The sequence below is a fragment of the Marmota flaviventris genome, chromosome 6 (assembly GCF_047511675.1).
Source record: "Marmota flaviventris isolate mMarFla1 chromosome 6, mMarFla1.hap1, whole genome shotgun sequence".
Taxonomy (NCBI): domain Eukaryota; kingdom Metazoa; phylum Chordata; class Mammalia; order Rodentia; family Sciuridae; genus Marmota; species Marmota flaviventris.
The window spans coordinates 93,433,701-93,453,354 of NC_092503.1; the positions used below are offsets into that span (position 1 = coordinate 93,433,701).

The 19,654-nt window shown below is 34.2% G+C and overlaps 1 protein-coding gene across 1 annotated transcript in view; it reads left to right on the forward strand.

Moving 5' to 3' along the window:
* The window catches only part of Eys (eyes shut homolog), a 1,581,889-nt gene that overhangs the window by 661,679 nt on the left and 900,556 nt on the right, over window positions 1–19,654 (forward strand).

Here is a 19,654-nt window from a genome sequence, read left to right on the forward strand (position 1 = left end):
TTCCTTATTTTTATGGGGTATAATGTGATGTTTTGATACAGTACACATTGTAGAATAAACAAATAGGCTAAGTAACATATCCATCACTTGACATATTTATCATTTCTTTTTGGTGACAATATTTAAAATCCACTCTTTCAGCAATTTTGAAATATGAAACACATTATTACTAACTGAAGTCAGTTTGCTGTGCAATAGATCACCAGAACTTAGTCCCACTGTCTCACAGAAATTTTGTATCCTGTGACCAAAATTTCCCCTCCCTTTCTACTCCCATTGCTCAAGGTAGTTTTTAAATATTTGCTTATGTTTTTGATAATTCTTATTATAATTTGAAGTAATAGCTCACATTGTCCCTAAGTCTACAAGCTGACTTCTCTATGCAATGGCCAGTAGGCAGTTAACAGGAAAGTTGTGTTTCAAACAAATATTAAGCCAGTTTTTCCCTTTCTTGATAGCTACCTGTATCATTATAATTAATGACTGATTTTCTGATATCATTGGTAGATGTAAGAGTGTCATTCCCCCCCTTTCAAATGTATTACCTTTTGCCCCCAAGCAGAATCCTTATTTAATAAAACAGCAACAGCAAGAAAAGATTTTAACTCTATCTCTTATCTTTTTCTCCTAGTTGTATATGGAAGAAAGAAAATAAATCAGTTACCAAGGGAGATGTGGTCTATCCTGGCTTCTCCTCACTCTAATAAGGGTACAGCCACCATTCTATTGCAGAAAATGAGGAAGTCTGATTTCTTTCCTTAATTCAAAGGAAAAGAGCCAGGCATGGTGGCATGCCTGTAGTCCCAGCACTTGGGAGGCTACGGCAGAAGGCTAGAGAGTTCAAAGCCAACCTTAGCAAAAGTGAGATGCTTAAGCAACTCAGTGAGATCCTGCCTCTAAATAAAATACAAAATGGGGCTGAGGTTGTGGCTCAGTGGTTGAGAAGTCTTGAGTTTAATTCCCAGTACCTGCCCACCCCAAAAAAAATAAAAATTAGGGGAAAAGAAGTAGTTCCATTTGTAGTTTGGACTTGGTGAATATCATTTCCTCAAGTTGCTTCCAAGAGAGGAGTGTCATGGATACTTTCCTTTGTTGAGATGAATTAATTAAATAGTGTCATAAAGCAAATTCAAAATCCAAAAAGATTTGGAACAACCAGATAGTGGTTGGTTGTAAAACAATAATTGGAGTGACATTTTTAGCTAATATAACATTAGATGTTTAATACTTAAATAATTTGGGGACTCAATGTATGTGTCTAGTGATAGAATAAATTTCCATATCTCTTTTGACTAGAAAATAACTCTTGCATAATAATTTATTTAAGAAGTATTTCCAATAGACTAGTCTTAGTATGAGTGATTATTTTAATATAGATTGAATCTATTATGCAATATTTATATTAACTTATCAATTAAAAAATATCATATAGCTGGGTGTGGTGGTGCATGCCTGTAATTCCAGCATCTCGGGAGGTTGAAGCAGGAGGATGGTGAGTTCAAAGCCAGCCCCAGAAATGGCCAGGACTAAGCAACTCAGTGAGACCTGTCTCTAACCAAATACAAAATTGGGCTAGGGATGTGGCTCAGTGGTTGAGTGCCCCTGAGTTCAAGCCCCAATATCCAGAAAAAAAATTATATATATATATAAATTTAAGAAAACAGATTTTTTTATGTATGATTTCTTTCAAGCTATTTTTTTGTAAACAAATATATTCAACTTTGTTTTTTTAGATTTATACAATTTTAAATGTAAAACCCTAGCTTTTATCTTCTATTTTATTTATAATGTAATTTTCTTTGGGTGACACATATTATGATAAAAAATCTTACTATTTAGCTATTCTGTAACATTTCAGGAAGAGGAAGCATAAAGCCTTTCATTTTCATCATTATTTTAAATAAAACTCATACTTTCATTAGTGATCTCAAAGACTTGGTTGTTTTTCTAGTCATTCTTTTTTTTTTAACTTTTAGTCTCAGTGGTGGTATTACTTCTTTCATTGAAGTTACTAGAAGAATGTAGAAATCTATTATTTGATAGCCAAGAAACAGGCAAACAATCCTAACTATTTTAGTACATTTTTGTTCCTTATTGAATTATATATTTAGCTTTTACCAAAATGTTTCTACAACATAACTTTAAATTTAGCTAAGTAATAAAGTATTAAGCCATGTTTATGCCTTTTTGAATAAATAGTATGTTCATAACTGAGTGAAGTTATCCAAAGTAAACCAAGACCAATTATTTCCTTTTCTTATTCAATTCCTCCCATGTAGCACAATAAACTATAAATATATGACAAAATAAAATGCTAATAACATATTAGAAACTATAGTATTTCTAAAATATTAAAAATATTAATGATTTAAATTACTCGAAGGTATTTTATTATTAGCAATATTAAAATAGCTGCTATACTAGATTAAGCACTAACCTTTGTTCTTGTAAACTCCATTATTTATTCAAATATTGAAAATCAAAATGTGTAAGCATAAAGGAAATCCTGCAAAATGGCACCCTGGCTATGATTGCAGATTCCAGACACCTTCACTGCCAGGTGATAACTCTCATTAGTCATGTGACCAAGAGTACATCATTTAACTTCTTCTAACCTCACTCATCCTGTTTATAAGCTCCATGTGTTTCAGTGTTATGTTTGCAGAAAATAAATGTTCCTCTAGTGTAAGCAAAAAGGGATTTCTCATATAGAGTATTAATTTAGAGATGTCCAAGTAGGCTGCAAAAAAGAAGCTTCCTGTGTTGGAACAAGCAGACAGTCTGTGGAAGGTCTGACTAGGTCTTAACCATCCTTGTAGAATTCTCATCACAGGAGCTGCCTTCAGCACAACAGCTAGGGTGTCAGGACCTGCATGGAACCACCTCAGGCACTGGAGCTCCAGAAACACAAAGTGCTTCAGCCACAAGACACAGGATTCTTGTAGTTTTTTTTTTTTTTTTTTTTTTTTCCCCCAAGGTATTCACTTCTGCTTTTCAATATTTAGTGCTGCACTTGCTTGACAGAATCTGTGTGCTGGAGTCAAATGTTCTCACTCTTTCTGTTTTCTTACAGAGAGATTTGCTAAAATGTTTTTAGACTGGTTCTTGAATTATTTGATCTGTAGTAGAAGTTGAACAACTTGATATAACATTAAGAGCCCAATATGTGACCTATATTTTACACATGTTTGTCATTTAATAAACATTCAAATGTTAGCAATTACCATTTTTTTTTCACTTAGCTTTTCTTTAAACTCTTGGGCCCTAATCCAACTCTTAAGAAAAGAAAAGTGACAAAGTATCTCTAAAGTCTGTTATCTGATATTAGAAAATAACAGGCTTTTAATAAACTCTAAGCTCCATTCTAAGATCTTAAATAAAGGAATCAGATATTATAAAAGGCTTATAACCAGATGAACAAAAGATGTGCAAAACACATATTCTGCATCAGCAATCTATATAATTTTCCACTTTGTTGTCATTTTGATAAGAAAATTAAAGTAACCAACTAAGGTTTAAGATATGTGCATGTAGAATTTCTGGAATGAAGATTTTAAAAATTATAGAATCATAATTTTTTACATTTTCTCAAACCCAAATCATTTGAGCAGTGTTGTTAGAGTCTGTAAACAAGTCTGGATGGCGCCTGGCAAAATGCCAGAGGGAGTGGTTTGTGAAGTAACGCCAGCGAGCCATTAAGTGTGGAGATTCCTTATTGGTTGACTGATGTATCTAGTTTATGCTAATTAGATAAGCTGTGTGGAATGTATAAATACCTCTGTTGTCCTACAATAAATGGCTCCCACTCCTGCTGTATCAACATACACAAGTTACTGGTCACCCCCCTGATTATTTTCCTGCAGCCGGCCTGCGGCACAGTGTTAAATGGTGACATTGCAGGGGAAAGGACAGATAGTGTACCCAACATATGATCAGGTCAGAAAGATGGGGGCCAATTCAAAGAAAAGGAAATAAAATGTTAACAACTCCAGAACCCTTCCCCCAGCCCTCTCAACCTGTTTTCAAGGTTACCAACATCTCTAGGGGATCACTCCTCCCAACACAAAGAGATACTAATGCATAACCCCTGGATGCTCTTTTCTGCCTTTTGGTCATGTAGGCAAGATAGGAAAAGAAGAAGTCAAGGCAAGAAAGAAAACTTGAAATCTATCAAGGAACAAAACACACCCCTTCCACAGATTCCAGCTTTGGGTCCCCTTCTCTTCTTTAGAGAAGTCTATTTCTGTTCTATCTCTTAAATTAAACGTGTTTTCTACCCTAGCCTCAGTATTCTCTGGTGTTTAATCTTCAATACCAAGGGAATAAGGACCTGATACTGATTTTCAAGACTGGTGTCACTTTCACTGTTCTAGACTTTGATATCATCTTTCTATGCCCACTTGGGTAATTATAGTATATGAGAGTTTCAGATTCCACTAACATAATTATAAACACACATCCACCTGCTCAAGAGATATTGATATTTTGGCTACTCCACCTGCGGAACCCCTGTCTTCTGTTCCAGGGGATATGCAGATCCCCTTCCTACTTCCTTCTATGGATAACTGTGCTAATAAATTGGTTGAAAAAGCTAACCCAGATTTTTAGGTGAAATGTTTGAAATGTAGATAATATGAAGCTAAAAGACCTATTTTGGAAACTGTGACAATACAAAGAGATAAGTGGGGATTGGAAAACATTTTTATTAAGGGAGAATCAGTGGAACAATGATGTGAATGTTCATATGCAAGGGCTGATAATTAAGATTTTCTATAGCTTTAACAAACAAACAAAAATATGGTGATGGTGTCCTAGTGTCCTAGCAATAAAAGCAACAATAACAACAAAATGAGGAAAAAAGGGAGAATTAAAACTAATACAGCATAAAGCAATGAATAGAACAAACTTTATTTTAAGGGAAAAATAATAACCACCTTAGGCTTCTAGATGAAAAGAACCACTGTTTACAAAAAAAAGGAATGACAAGAGAAAAATAAACCATTCACATATATAGGAGATATCAACAGCACAAGTAGTTTTTAAAGAAGTAGATTCGAATTCAAGCTTATATGGGAAGATGGCGGCGAATAGAGTGCATCACCCCCGTGTACCGCGTCACTGCGCAAGTGAATAACGAGTTAGAACGGCCAAAAGCTATCTTGTTAGGAATTTCCAGCAAAATTGGGGTGCACCGAAACCTAGAGGAAGGATTTCCATCACCTGAGGATCGGTTACTGGGGCTCAATATCGAGTGACGTGTGCGCACGGAGATTCAGCCTGATTTATCGGTGGCCCACCCCACTGCTAGAGACTGCGGCACACCGAGAAACGGCGTGTTAGCAATTCAGAGGAACGGTGCTGCAGATGCTGTGGGGTCCTGCTGGCTGTGCCCTCACTGTGCTTCGGGCTGAGTTCTGGGTTTGAGACAGGAGAAGGAAGCAGTCCAGTTCTGTCCTCCACACCGGACAGCCCACCGAGGAAGCCAGCGGTCACCATCTTGGAGAGCTGACGTCACCATCGCCAGTTTCCGACAGAATGCAGCAAGTTCAGCGATAAAACAGGTGTGTGCCATTTAGCCCATCTCCCATACAGCGGGGAAATCACCAAAAGTCTCTCCCCGGTTTTCTGGGGGTGTGATTAACAGGGTGAGTGTGAACAGAGGCGTGGGGAAAGGTAAAGGCACCTGACCTCCAACTCCCCCCTCCCACCAGTGGCGAAAATGAAACCTGTCTCGCCAGCTCTCTCGGAGGAGTGGCTATCGGAGGCAATCAAAACAATATGGGCTGGTTCCCAATAGCCACGCTCCACATCCAGGAAACTGCAGGCCCAGAGTGTAGCTTGAACTGCGGAGAGGTATCACACTGGGGAAGGCCTGTCTGGCAGGAGAAGCGAGGAGACTAGAGACCAGGAATAAACCTAAGCTAACAGGTTTGGAGAGACACCAGGTGGGGGAGATAGCAGCGGCCTCACACGGATTGTTTCCTACAGCCGGAGGGCAAAATCTTGGCCCGGAAGGCACAGCACCACCTACTGGAAGCAAAGAAAATAGAAGCCTAACAGTGCCTTTTTTTTTAAATTTTTTAATCTTATTTTTTTTAATTATTTTTTAATTGTAATTTATATTTTACTGCATTTTATTATTTTTTATCATTTCTTTTTCTTTTCTATTCTATTCTCTTTCTTTCTTCTCTCCCTCTCTCTTTCTTGGTTTGCTTCCTTACCTTTTCCCCATCTTTACAATTAAGCATAACCACCCAGATTACGTATAACTTAATAAATGCAAATAGATGAATACTACAAATCGGTCTATAGTCCGCCTAAGCCCTTAACTACCCCCAAGTACTCCTGTCTATTCTCTTGTTAATATCCACCTGCATTTGAGCAACCCCCCAAAGAAGCTAACATATACTAACCTCCATAAGATCAAATCGCCTGACCTTAACATAAAATCCTAAGTTCAAACGTCAATTCTCTATATGCCATCAAAATCTGTAGGCCTTTAATGAAACTAATGAATTTACCTTAAATCACAATTAAATCCAACATCTCTAAACATTGTCTCCCAACACAAAGGAGAGATATTGAAACTATAAAAAACAAAACACATGTAAAGGAGAAAACAGAAACACAACAGTCAAACAGAGTTGGAAAGTAATGTGAGCACCAGAAAAAACAAGGGAAAAAAGGATTACAAACAATGCAGGACAACTTAAATTCACAGGAGAACCTAGAGGCATCAGAAAAATGGACAGAGAAAGAACTCAAGGCATACCTAACTCAGATGGAACGGAATCTTAGAGAAGACATTAGACAGCAAGTTCAAACAATGAAAGTATACTTTGAAAACAAATTACATAAGCAAATTCAAATGGCAAAGAATGAGCTCTACCAGGAGATAGAGATTTTTTAAAAAAATCAAACAGTAATCCTAGAAATGCAGGAAATCATAAACCAAATCAAAAACTGAAATGAGAATATTACAAATAGACTAGATCAAATAGAAGTCAGAACATCTGATAATGAAGACAAAGTTTATCAATTTGAAAAGAACATAGTCAACACAGAAAGGGTGCTAAGAAATCACGAGCAATCCATCCAAGAGATATGGGATGTCATAAAAAAACCAAACTTGAGATTCATTGGGATAGAAGAAGGTATAGAGGTTCAAACCAAAGGAATGAACAATCTATTGAATGAAATAATCTTAGAAAACTTCCCAGATATGAAAGATGGAATGGATTGCCAAATCCTGGAAGCCTACAGGACCCCAAACATACAAAACCATAATAGACCAACTCCAAGACACGTAATTATGAAGATATCCAACATACAGAACAAGGAGAGAATATTAAAAGCTACAAGAGAAAGGAGGCAGATTACATTCAGGGTTAAACCAATTAGGTTAACCGCTGATTTTTCATCACAGACATTGAAAGCGAGAAGATCCTGGAACAATGTATTTCAAATGCTGAAAAATAATGGATTCCAACCAAGAGTACTATATCCAGCAAAATTAAGCTTCAGATTTGACAATGAAATTAAAATATTTCACGATAAACAAAAGTTAAAAGAATTCGCAGCCAGAAAACCAGCACTGCAAGGCATTTTGAGCAAAACACTACAAGAAGAGGAATTTAAAAACAGCACCCAAAACTAACAGTGGGAGGTAACTCAGTAAAGGGAAGAAAAAAAAATAACCAAAAAGGAAAAACTAGCCATATTAAAATAAATAAATAAATAAGCATGACTGGAAGTACAAACCATGTATCAATAGTAACCTTAAACGTTAATGGCTTAAATTCACCAATCAAGAGACGTAGGCTAGTAACCTGGATTAAAAAAACAAATCCAACAATATGCTGCCTTCAGGAGACTCATATGATAGGAAAAGACATACACAGGCTGAAGGTGAAATGTTGGGAAAAATCATACCACTCACATGGTCCTTGGAAGCAAGCAGGAGTGGCCATACTCATATCGAATAAAACCAACTTCAAACCTAAATTAATCAAAAGGGATAAAGAAGGACACTATATACTGTTAAAAGGAACCATCCACCAACAAGACATAACAATTATCAATATATATGCACCAAACAATGGTGCTGCAACGTTCATAAAACAAACTCTCCTCAAGTTCAAGAGTCAAATAGACCACAACACAATAATTATGGGTGACTTCAACACACCGCTCTCTCCATTGGACAGATCCTCCAGACAAAAGCTGAATAAAGAAACTATAGAACTCAATAAAACAATCAATAACCTAGACTTAACCGACATATATAGAATATATCAACCATCATCAAGTGGATACACGTTCTTTTCAGCAGCACATGGATCCTTCTCAAAGATAGACCATATATTATGCCATACGGCAAGTTTTAGTAAATATAAAGGTGTGGATATAATACCATGCATCTTATCTGATCATAATGGAATGAAACTGGAAATTAATGATAAAAGAAGGAAGGAAAAATCCTGCATCGCCTGGAAAATGAACAATATGTTACTGAATGATCAAAGGGTTACAGAAGACATAAAGGAGGAAATCAAAAAATTCTTAGAGACAAATGAAAATACAGACACAACACATCGGAATCTATGAGACACAATGAAAGCAGTTTTAAGAGGGAAATTCATTGCCTGGAGTTCATTCCTCCAAAAAAGAAAAAAAAAAAACAACAAATAAATGAACTCACACTTCATCTCAAAACCCTAGAAAAGGAAGAACAAAACAACAGTAAATGTAGTAGAAGGCAAGAAATAATTAAAATCAGAGCAGAAATCAACGAAATTGAAACAAAAAAAAAACATTGAAAAAATTGATAAAACTAAAAGTTGGTTCTTGAAAAAATAAATAAGATCTACAGACCCATAGCCATGCTAATGAAGAGAAGAAGAGAGAGAATTCAAATTACTAACATATGGGATGAAAAAGGCAATATCACAACGGACACTACAGAAATACAGAAGATAATTAGAAATTATTTTGAAACCCTATATTCCAATAAAATAGAAGATAGTGAAGATATCGATAAATTTCTTAAGTCATATGATTTGCCCAGATTGAGTCAGGAAGATACACACAATTTAAACAGACCAATAACAAAGGAGGAAATAGAAGAAGCCATCAAAAGACTACCAACCAAGAAAAGCCCTGCACCGGATGGATATACAGTGGAGTTTTACAAAACCTTCAAAGAAGAATTAATACCAATACTTTTCAAGTTATTTCAAGAAATAGAAAAAGAAGGAGCTCTTCCAAATTCATTCTATGAGGCCAACATCACCCTGATCCTGAAACCAGACAAAGACACTTCAGAGAAAGAAAACTATAGACCAATATCTCTAATGAACTTAGATGCAAAAAACCTCAATAAAATCCTGGCAAATTGAATACAAAAGCATATCAAAAAAATTGTGCACCATGATCAAGTAGGATTCATCCCTGGGATGCAAGGCTGGTTTAATATACGGAAATCAATAAATGTTATTCACCATATCAATAGACTTAACGATAAGAACCACATGATCATCTCGATAGATGCAGAAAAAGCATTCGACAAAGTACAGCATCCCTTTATGTTCAAAACTCTAGAAAAACTAGGGATAACAGGAACTTACCTCAACATTGTAAAAGCTATATATGCTAAGCCTCAGGCTAGCATCATTCTGAATGGAGAAAAACTGAAGGCATTCCCTCTAAAATCTGGAACAAGACAGGGATGCCCTCTCTCACCATTTCTATTCAATTTATTTCTCGAAATACTAGCCAGAGCAATTAGACAGACAAAAGAAATTAAAGGCATAAAAATAGGAAAAGAAGAACTTAAATTATCACTATTTGCAGATGATATGATACTATATCTAACAGACCCAAAGGGGTCTACAAAGAAACTACTAAAGCTAATAAATGAAGTCAGCAAAGTGGCAGGATATAAAATCAACATGCATAAATCAAAGGCATTCCTGTATATCAGTGACAAATCTTCTGAAATGGAAATGAGGACAACCACCCCATTCACAATATCCTCAAAAAAATAAAATACTTGGGAATCAACCTAAAAAAAGAGGTGAAAGATTTATACAATGAAAACTACAGAGCCCTAAAGAGAGAAATAGAAGAGACATGAGGTGGGAGGGAAAGGGAGAGAAAAGGGAAATTGCATGGAAATGGAAGGAGACCTTCATTGTTATATAAAATTACATATAAGAGGTTGTGAGGGGAAAGGGAAAAAAAAAGAAAAAAACAAGGGAGAGAATTAAATTACAGCAGATGTGGTAGAGAGAGAAGATGGGAGGGGAGTGGAGGGGGGATAGTAGAAGATAGGAAAGGTAGCAGAATACAACAGTTACTAATGTGGCATTATGTAAAAATGTGGATGTGTAACCAATGTGATTCTGCAATCTGTATTTGGGGTAAAAATGGGAGTTCATAACCCACTTGAATCTAATGTATGAACCATGATAGGTCAAGAGCTTTGTAATGTTTTGAACAACCAATAATAATTTAAAAAAAGCTTATATGGCACCTTCAACATACAACAGCGAATTTTTAGAGAAGTGACAAAAAAGGGAAGACTTCAAGTTTCTACAGGTGGCAAGCTGGGAAAAGGCAAACAATGGCAAAATAAGGCTACATAGTAAAGCTTTTAGTATAAATTTTCTTGTGTCATTTCCATACTGAGAAGAGTATAAAACTGTCCTCAGTAGTTTACTTGGTTCTGTATGGTAAAAAAGGGCGAAGGATTCCCTTGTCTCTGTAAACCTGTTACATTTAGATAAATGAAACTGTAGAAGCCCTTTCTGCATCTGCTTCTTCTTAACTGTGTTCAGTCCAGCAATTCTTCATGCTTTGGAGATGTATATCCTGGTCCCCAACTGTACTCACCATCATTTCCTATACCTGCCCTTCCATCCCACAAAATAGACAAAGACCAACATTATATCCAGGATAATATAGATGCCATGATTTCAGTACTTCTAGGTATTCCAATTTTCTCAAATGGAGTAGCTGGAATATCAACATCTCTGAAACAGGTTGATGTATTTATAATTAGGTTTATTATATTCCTTAATTAATCATGTGTTTTTAAATATGTAACCCAAGAAATGGTTACTTTTTAAAAATGTTATTTGTTTTGTAGATAAGACACAATTCAACTTAACTACTAATTCAGTAAAAATCCATGTTCGAAGCATTTATATCAGTTCTGTATTCTTGATTACATTTATTCAGACTGCTTCAATTGATACAAATGGTTGATATGTGAAAATAAATATTATGTGAAAAACATCAAAGAAAAACACCAACAGCTGATAAAGTGCATGTTCATCACCAGGCATATACAATTCCCCCCTCCCAGTTCCTTATTCTTTTTGGGGTAAAAAGCAGAGAAGAAGATAATTCTGGCTCCTTTCACAAATCCTAAACCAAAAGGGAGAGAACCAGGCCTCTCTCAGTACAGTGATTCCCAATGTGAGTCCTTGAATGTTGTATGTATTTCCACCACACACACTAATGGCTAAAACACATCACTGAGAGAGATGAAGGACCCATTAAATGATTCTGAGGATAGAGAACTGAAAGAATGAGACCAACCTACAGAAAATTCAGAGAATAAAAAATATTTAAGAGAAGTATAGAAATTACTAGGGAGTGTACTGTCTGGAAATTCAGGGTATTTATATGGAGCCTAAGTCATGTCTTATTGAAGAATCAAGAAAAATTACCCAAGACCTAGAATATCTGACCTTTTGAGTACAAGAAGATCTCATTGATCCTCATAAACAATTTTAAAGTAATTTTGCTCGCACTCATAAAAACCAAGCTAAGCGTGTGTTGCTTTTACTGTTCTTTCCTCGAGGATGGTTATAGATTCATGGCCTACATAAGAGTTGTAGAGGTGGAAAAATTACATTCCCAAGCAGATGCTTTGAGAAAGACAGCTCCAAGCATGGAAGGTCTGACCAATAGCAATCTGCTTATTTAAAACATTCCTGTTTTCAATACCAGACCAAGACCACAGAAAAATTAATCAGTCTCAGAAAATTGAAATTATCCAACAATAAGTAAAATTATCCACAATAAGTAAAAGTTCAGGTGAGTTATACTACCACACCAGATGGCATTAGACAGAAAGATTTAGAGAATCAAGATGACTGATCATGGCTGAACTGAGCATGACTTTTGCCATACAGGAAGCACATTAACTTGTATGCTGCCTGTATCAGGGATTATTAGGAATAGATTTTGGGGTAGAGTTTACCTCAAAATGTGTATTAAGTATCCATGGAAACAGCAAAATGGATTCTGAAAATCTAGTGGTCCCCAAATTTTTTAATCATGTTCTTCTAAAAAGTCATTCATTTAAAAACCACAGATGTGCTATTATATATCATAAAAGTTTAAAACATATTTCTCAAATAGAAATTTAAAAGATGAAAACTAAAAGTTCTAGTGTTTGCTACTCATACTTTAGTGGCTCATATTCTCCACGCCCTACAGTCCACCTCAACCTTGGGAGGGTATTGCTCAAGGACCTCCCAAGGACATGTGTAACCCTGACAGGGAAGTAGAACAAGTTCATTAAATGTGTTTAACTTTGTTTTAGTTAAAGGAATTAGACATGCATCTTCCTCACTTAGAGTTGCTTCCGAATTTTAATGCATATAAACAGATTATATATATATATATATATATATATATATATATATATACAGATTATATGTATATATATATGTATATATATTTATATATATACAGATTATATATATATATATATATATATATATATATATATATTTCTATATATATATATATATATATATATATTGAAAATAATGTGATAAGAATTTACCAAGGTAGAGTTCTCATAATAGTTCAGAAAACATAAAAAGTTTTCTTTTCCTCAATATTTTCTCATATGGTGCCATTTTTGTGTATTCCAGTGGTTGATTAGAACATTTATATTTAAGTGAGTTTGTCAGTATATTATTTTGAAGTAATGAAAATATTTTGGAACTTGACAGAGGTAGTGATTGTTCAACATTGTAAATGAACTAAATATCACTGAATTGTATAATTCAAAATGGCCAATTTAATGTCAGATGAATTCTACATCAATAAAAAAAAAAGTTAAACACTATTGATTACCAAAGCAAAAAAAAATATTTTTTATTTTGCACAACTTTAAATCTCCATTCCCTATTAAACTCATTAAATAATTGTTCTTATGAATATTGACATATATTTACCACCTTTTAAAATCCACATTTTCCTATCATTTTATTAATAGTATGTATTTTTAATGTGTGTCTTTCAGAATAGTATTTGTAAGGCTTCATTAGTGAATTTTTTCCTGCTCTTTCTGTAAAAACTAAATTTTTTGAAAGCTAAATTTGACTATTTTTAGAAATGCTTCAAAGGAAAGAATGCTACAGTTTTCCTTTTTTCTTAAATTTTGTGAATCTTATATCAAGTATGATGAATTCATTTTGTCCTCTCATAAGAACACTGAAGTGCTGTAGGGTGTGGGGTACTATTTTCCCTTACATTGCATGCAAGAGTATTACCTTGGATAAATAAGAAAATATAGGTAGAAATTTGTTCATCTTTATTCTAGTGTTAACAGCAAATATATCTGTTCCCTATAATAAGACAGCTCTTAAAGTCTACCAGGGTAACTGGAAATGCTGTATAAGAACCACTAGCATGGAATATGTGAAATATGGTGTTTTTAGAAGTTCAGGTGATTGACGTAATTATCTCTCATTCTTCATTCTCTTTTAAAATATATTGTAAAGATTTTTCTGAGATGAATTTTTCTTATTTATATTTTATTTCTGTTTCAGAAAAGCAGAATTTATTTGTATAAGGTTATTCTAAAACTCGTGTCGCTTTTCATTTCTCTATGTAATGTGTATGAATCTTCATACACACATCCACTTAGCTTGTTTATTTTCAAATAGTTCGTTGTATTTGTTTGGCAGCCCATTTAGCTTTTAATCTACTTTCATAAATGTTGACAATAGTTACATAGAGGCAGTGAAACTTTCTCTGGGTCCTATTTTGGCTATGAACAGATGAGAGCTGTCTTAGCAAATGCCCAGAATAACCCAGCACTGGGCCAGTGTGGAGATGCCTTGATTCTGTCTCTTGAATGCAGTCTCTGGAGATCTGGTTTCTTGTAAGAAGCACAAAACAAGCTGCATCTGTTTATCCTAGTCTTAACTAATTTGGGATTTAAATCTCTTTTAACTGGAAAATTCAATTTATAGATTAGTGGTGTGTGGCTCTAGTGGTTTTCAGCTCATTTCCTCATTTCTCTGCCAACTGGAAATTACTCAGTGGTGCTACTTGATAATATGCTTTACAGTTTTGTTGTTTCTAAAACTCATTGAATGGTAAATATGAGTTTTATTTTTCTAAATGTTATAAAATAAGTTCAATATGTTCAAAGATTGCCAATAAAACAACACTTTACCAGGGTTCAACATCAGTAGGTAAAGACATAAATATATGTCAAAATTTAAATAGAGAGTCATCTGTGCATTATTAAATTATCTTAGGGTATAAATAGAAAATAGACTGATAGTATTTTATATTTTTAGAGATTTGTAACAATCACTGAAATTTGATGGGACATATATGTCAACTACAGAGGAGTGGTGCTTTGATATTATTATCCCTTTTTTCAGTTTGTATTATGCTTTGTTTCTTTTGTTTTCATGGTAAGAACACTCACTTATTTTCTGATTCTTTTTTTGTAATAATTTCAATGATTTCTGCATTCTATAATGTAGATGGTATTAGCAGATCAAAGGCTAAAAAAATCAAGTCAATGTTCTAGAATTCATGTGACGTTTGCATCAATGTATTTGTATAACCATACTTTTTATGTATATCCTAAGATATATACATATCATTAAACCTCATGAGGTGAAGATTCGCTTTTATTGGAAAATTACTATGATTATTTGAAAAAAAAAACATTTGGAGCAATAAGAATAAGACATTTGGTGAAGAGAATTTTATGAAATATCAGTAGTTAAGAAGGACATAGCCAATCAGAAACATATTTGAAGATTGACAGTAAATCTTCATTTGCTACTTCTATCACTAAGAATAATTACTTGGAAGTTTGTCAAATAAAAACTTCATTTTACATAAGTGTAGCAGTTACGTGGTTTGCACAGAGGCATGAAAGTAGAAGCAGTTTTGCTTGAGCCTGATGCCCTTTATGTTTTGTCACCAACACATCATATTCCTAAAATTATGCAATGGTTCTTTAGTTTCAATCAAGAAAGTTCAAATAAATTATAGGCTTATTTGTGTAAATAAAAGTATATCTTTAAAATAAACTTTCATAGCAGCTATTATTTATATCCCATATGCTACATTTCATAATTTAAATCTCCCCTCAGCTTCCTTCTCAATTTCCCTCAATTGTAGGGAAATTCAACTGAGGTCACCTTTATATTTCCTCTCCTCACAACAGGGAAACAAATCTTAGAAGACAGCCCAGTATTGAAAGAAAGGGAGAAAATCCTCTTATCTTCAGACTTCCTATTCACTGATGAATCATTATTGTCCATCCTACCTAATTCCCTATCACTGGAAGTTTGTGTCTTTCTTTCATACCTCACTTTGGCTGTGTATGAAGCTTTGACAAGACTCAAAAAAAAAAAATGCACTTCCTATAGTCTCCCTAGGTGCATTATGAAGTCATCTACTCTGCATTTCTATAACTCTCAGGAAAATGTTCCTTTTTCATTTTTAAAATACTTTATTAAATATGATCAACATGAAAAATGCTGTGTATATGTAATATATACAGTTCATTGAGTTGGGCATAAGGTTATACATGTGAAATCTATCACAGCTATCAAGGAGATATGATATATATATATATATATATATATATATATATATATATATATATATATATATCGCCTCCAAAGTGTCCAACTCATTTTTTTTATTTTTCATATATATGTATATTATAAACACTTAATGTAATATCTATTCTCTTAATCAATTTTAAGTACACACTATGGTATTGTTAGCTACAGGCACTATGTGTATAGTAGAACTAAATAACTTATTTGTCTTGTATAACCAAAATGTGGTAGCATTTGACCATCATTCTCCCTCTCTTCCTCATTTCCCTCTCTTCCAAGCTATTGACAACTGCCATCCTACTCTCTGCTTTTATGAATGTAACTAATTTAAATTATATAAAAATATGTATGTGAGATCATGCACTATTTGTCTTTCTGTTGAGTTATTTCACTGAGCATAATGTCCTCCAGGTTCACCTATGTTGTTGCAAAAGATAAAATGTCCTATATAATAATATTCATCTTTGAATGAAACTGAATGTAATAACCACATTTCTTTGCCCATTCATCTGTTGATGAATATGTAGGTTGTTTTCATATCTTGCCTGTTGTGAATAATGTTACAATGAATGTCCAGTATTCAACTCCTTTGAATATTCAGTATTCAACTCAATACCCAGCAGCACAATTGTTGGAGCATACTGTACCTATGCTTTGAACTTCCAGGCTGTTTTCATAATGGTTGTACCAATTTACATTCCTATCAATAGTGTACCAAGGTTCTTTTCCCCCACATCTTTGCCAACACTTGTCATATGTATATGTATTTTAATAAGAACCATCTTTCAGGTATGTGTAATACTGGTTTTGATTTTAATTTCCTTGATGATTAGTGATATTGCACAACTTTTTGTCTTTTTTTATTAAAGCAGAACTTAAAAGAATTAAAGAGACTAGAAATAAACTTAACCAAAAAAAAAAAAAAAATACTCTGTATACTGAAAACTAAACTGTGGTGAAAAAGACACAAATGAAGATAAGGCTATCCCATGTCCATTAATTGGAAGAATTCATATCGTTAAAAATATTTATATTAACATAAGGTAATTAGATTCAGTCTAAATGCCATCACTATCAAAATTGTAAAGGCATTATATATATATATAATTATATCACAGATATAATATGTGGCATATTTAAAATATGTAAATTATATATATATAATAAAATATGTATGTATGAAAAAAAAATATATATATATACATATTTTTTCAATTCTAAAACTCATTGCTATCAGGAGGCTCTAACAGTGCCCCTAGGAAAGAGGTTAGACTACTACTCTGTCTGCTCAAGAAATATTCTGTCAAATTTGTAGGAAATTTTTATTCAAAATTTTATTCAAAGCCACCTTTGAATGAAGATAGAAGGAAGTTTATTGTCTCAAAAATTTTATCGTCAAGTCTGTGAAGTTGAGCAGAATTTTTTAAGGAGAAGAGGCAGGGAAGAAGAGACAGCTGCATCCATTCATGTGAGAGGGGAAACAGGAAAAGTACATATGGAATTGTAGTTAGCCTATATCAGACAGACCTGAGATGGGGCAATATGGCTCCCAGCTTCTTTGGCACCTCTAAGGGTAAAGAGTTGTAGTCCCTTAGTTTCCATCTTTCAGCAAGACAAAATTCCTCTTAATTCAGAAGGGACCCCAAAATTCAGTCTGCTTCAATGTGAAAGCAATAAAAGAATCCAAAAAGCTACAGCAGTCTTGAATAAGAACAAACCTGGTTACTTATAATCAAAACAGTGTGGTAATAGCATTGAAAACCAATATATAAAATAGTGCAACAAAATAGACATGTAGGACAATTCTTTGGGTGGCTTTGAACTGATCCAGTTCTGTCCCCTTTATTTTTGGTAGTTGTGGGGGAATAACCATAGATAAATAGATATCACACATATTGGTAATGCGATATCTGTTTTTTTTTAAATTAATTAAAATCCTTTATTTGAATGTGCTTCTTTATAAATGACCACAAGACATCTTAGGACAATCAAAGTATTCTCACTATGCAACCAAGACCTGATCACCTACACTGTACCACAGAGAGGATAAGTAACAACTGCCTGAAATAGCCCAGACAATATTCCTGTCACTTTTAGGGAGTGTAACATTTACATTTAGGCAAGAACTGCCCATGAGAGCACAAGCTTTGTCTCTCTCTCTCTCCTAGAATCAAGATGTCCTTCAAAGTTTTACGAAGAATGTTCCATGACCCCTGAGTTTTCTAACCCAGGACAAGCTGCTTTTCAGGATTTGTCAGCTCTGTTTCAAAGTAGGGGATACACAGGCAAAACACCATCCACCAGGCACTTTCTTGAGTCTTCAGGTATCAATTTATAATAGATCCAAGGATTCTGTTGCTTGCTGCCTAGCTATAAGTAATAAACCCACTCCACATAAGTTTTATAAGTACATTCTGTCTCACTAGATTCACTCAAATAAATAATCAGGCATGGTGGACCTTAATTAGTAGCCTAAGGTAGAGTGTGCATAAATGTATGGATTCCTGTTTCTGGTAGTTTCCAGAATGATGATCATTGCTATTCTTCTGCAGTGGGAGTACTGTTTGGGCATTGGCCATTATGGAATCTATTTTATAAGACAGCCTATAAATAAACCTATAAGTACACAGTCAAATTATCATGGACAAGCACAGAAAGAATGCAAAATGGGAAATGAATGCATTTTCAATAAATGGTTGTGGGAATACTGGATATCCACATGCAAAAGAATGGAATTGGATCCTTATGTTACATTATACATAAATGCTAACTAGAAATGGATTAAATATGTAAACATAAGACCTGAAGTCATAAAACTCATGAAAGAAAATATAGGAAAAGCTCCTTGCCATTGGACTTGATATGACTTTTTGAATGACACCAAAAACACAGATAAAAACCAAAAAATAAACAAATGGAATTACATCAAATTAAAATGTTTCTGCATGTCAAAGAAAACAATTAACAGAAGTAAAAGGAAACCTACAGAAGAAAATATTTGTAAACCATATGTCTGTTAAGTGGTCAATATCCAGAATATGTAAAATAAAATCTCTTATAACCCTATAGGAAAAATAAAATAAGTACCTGTTATGGTTTAAATATGAGGTGTCCCCCAAAAGCTTGTCTATTAGAAAATGCAAGAATTTTCATAGATAAAAAGTATTGGGTTATGAAAGCTTTAAACTAATGAGTAGATTAATTCAGTAATGAATTTACTGGGTGATAACTAAAGGCAGGTAGGGTGTGACTAGAGGAGAAATCTCACTAGGGATGTGCCTCTGGGGCTCATACTTTGTCCAGGTTGAGTGGACTGTCTTTCTGCTTCCTGTTTGCCATGTTCTGAGTTTCCTTTGTCTGCTCTGATCTTCTGCCTCACTTTGGACCCAGAACTATGCAGTTGACTGTCTCTGACCTGAGACCCCTGGAACCATATGCCACAAGTAAACTTTTGCTCCTCTAAATCATTCTTCTCAAGGCTTTAGGTCACAGAAAAGAAAAACTGACTAAAATAATAACCTAATTAAAAACTTGAGAATTATTTTCAGGGAGAAGTAACTGGATTATACTTGTTTATAGATCTCACTTATGGTTTCCCCTAGTTTGGGAGACTTTCTCTGTCTCTCTTCCTGCCCTCAAAGTAGAAAGAAGAACCATTTTTTTTTTTTCTCTTCCTCATCAAGACCCTAGCAGAATTTCCCCAAATAAATTTAGACATTAACAAAATAGAGGAAGGAATGATTGTATGA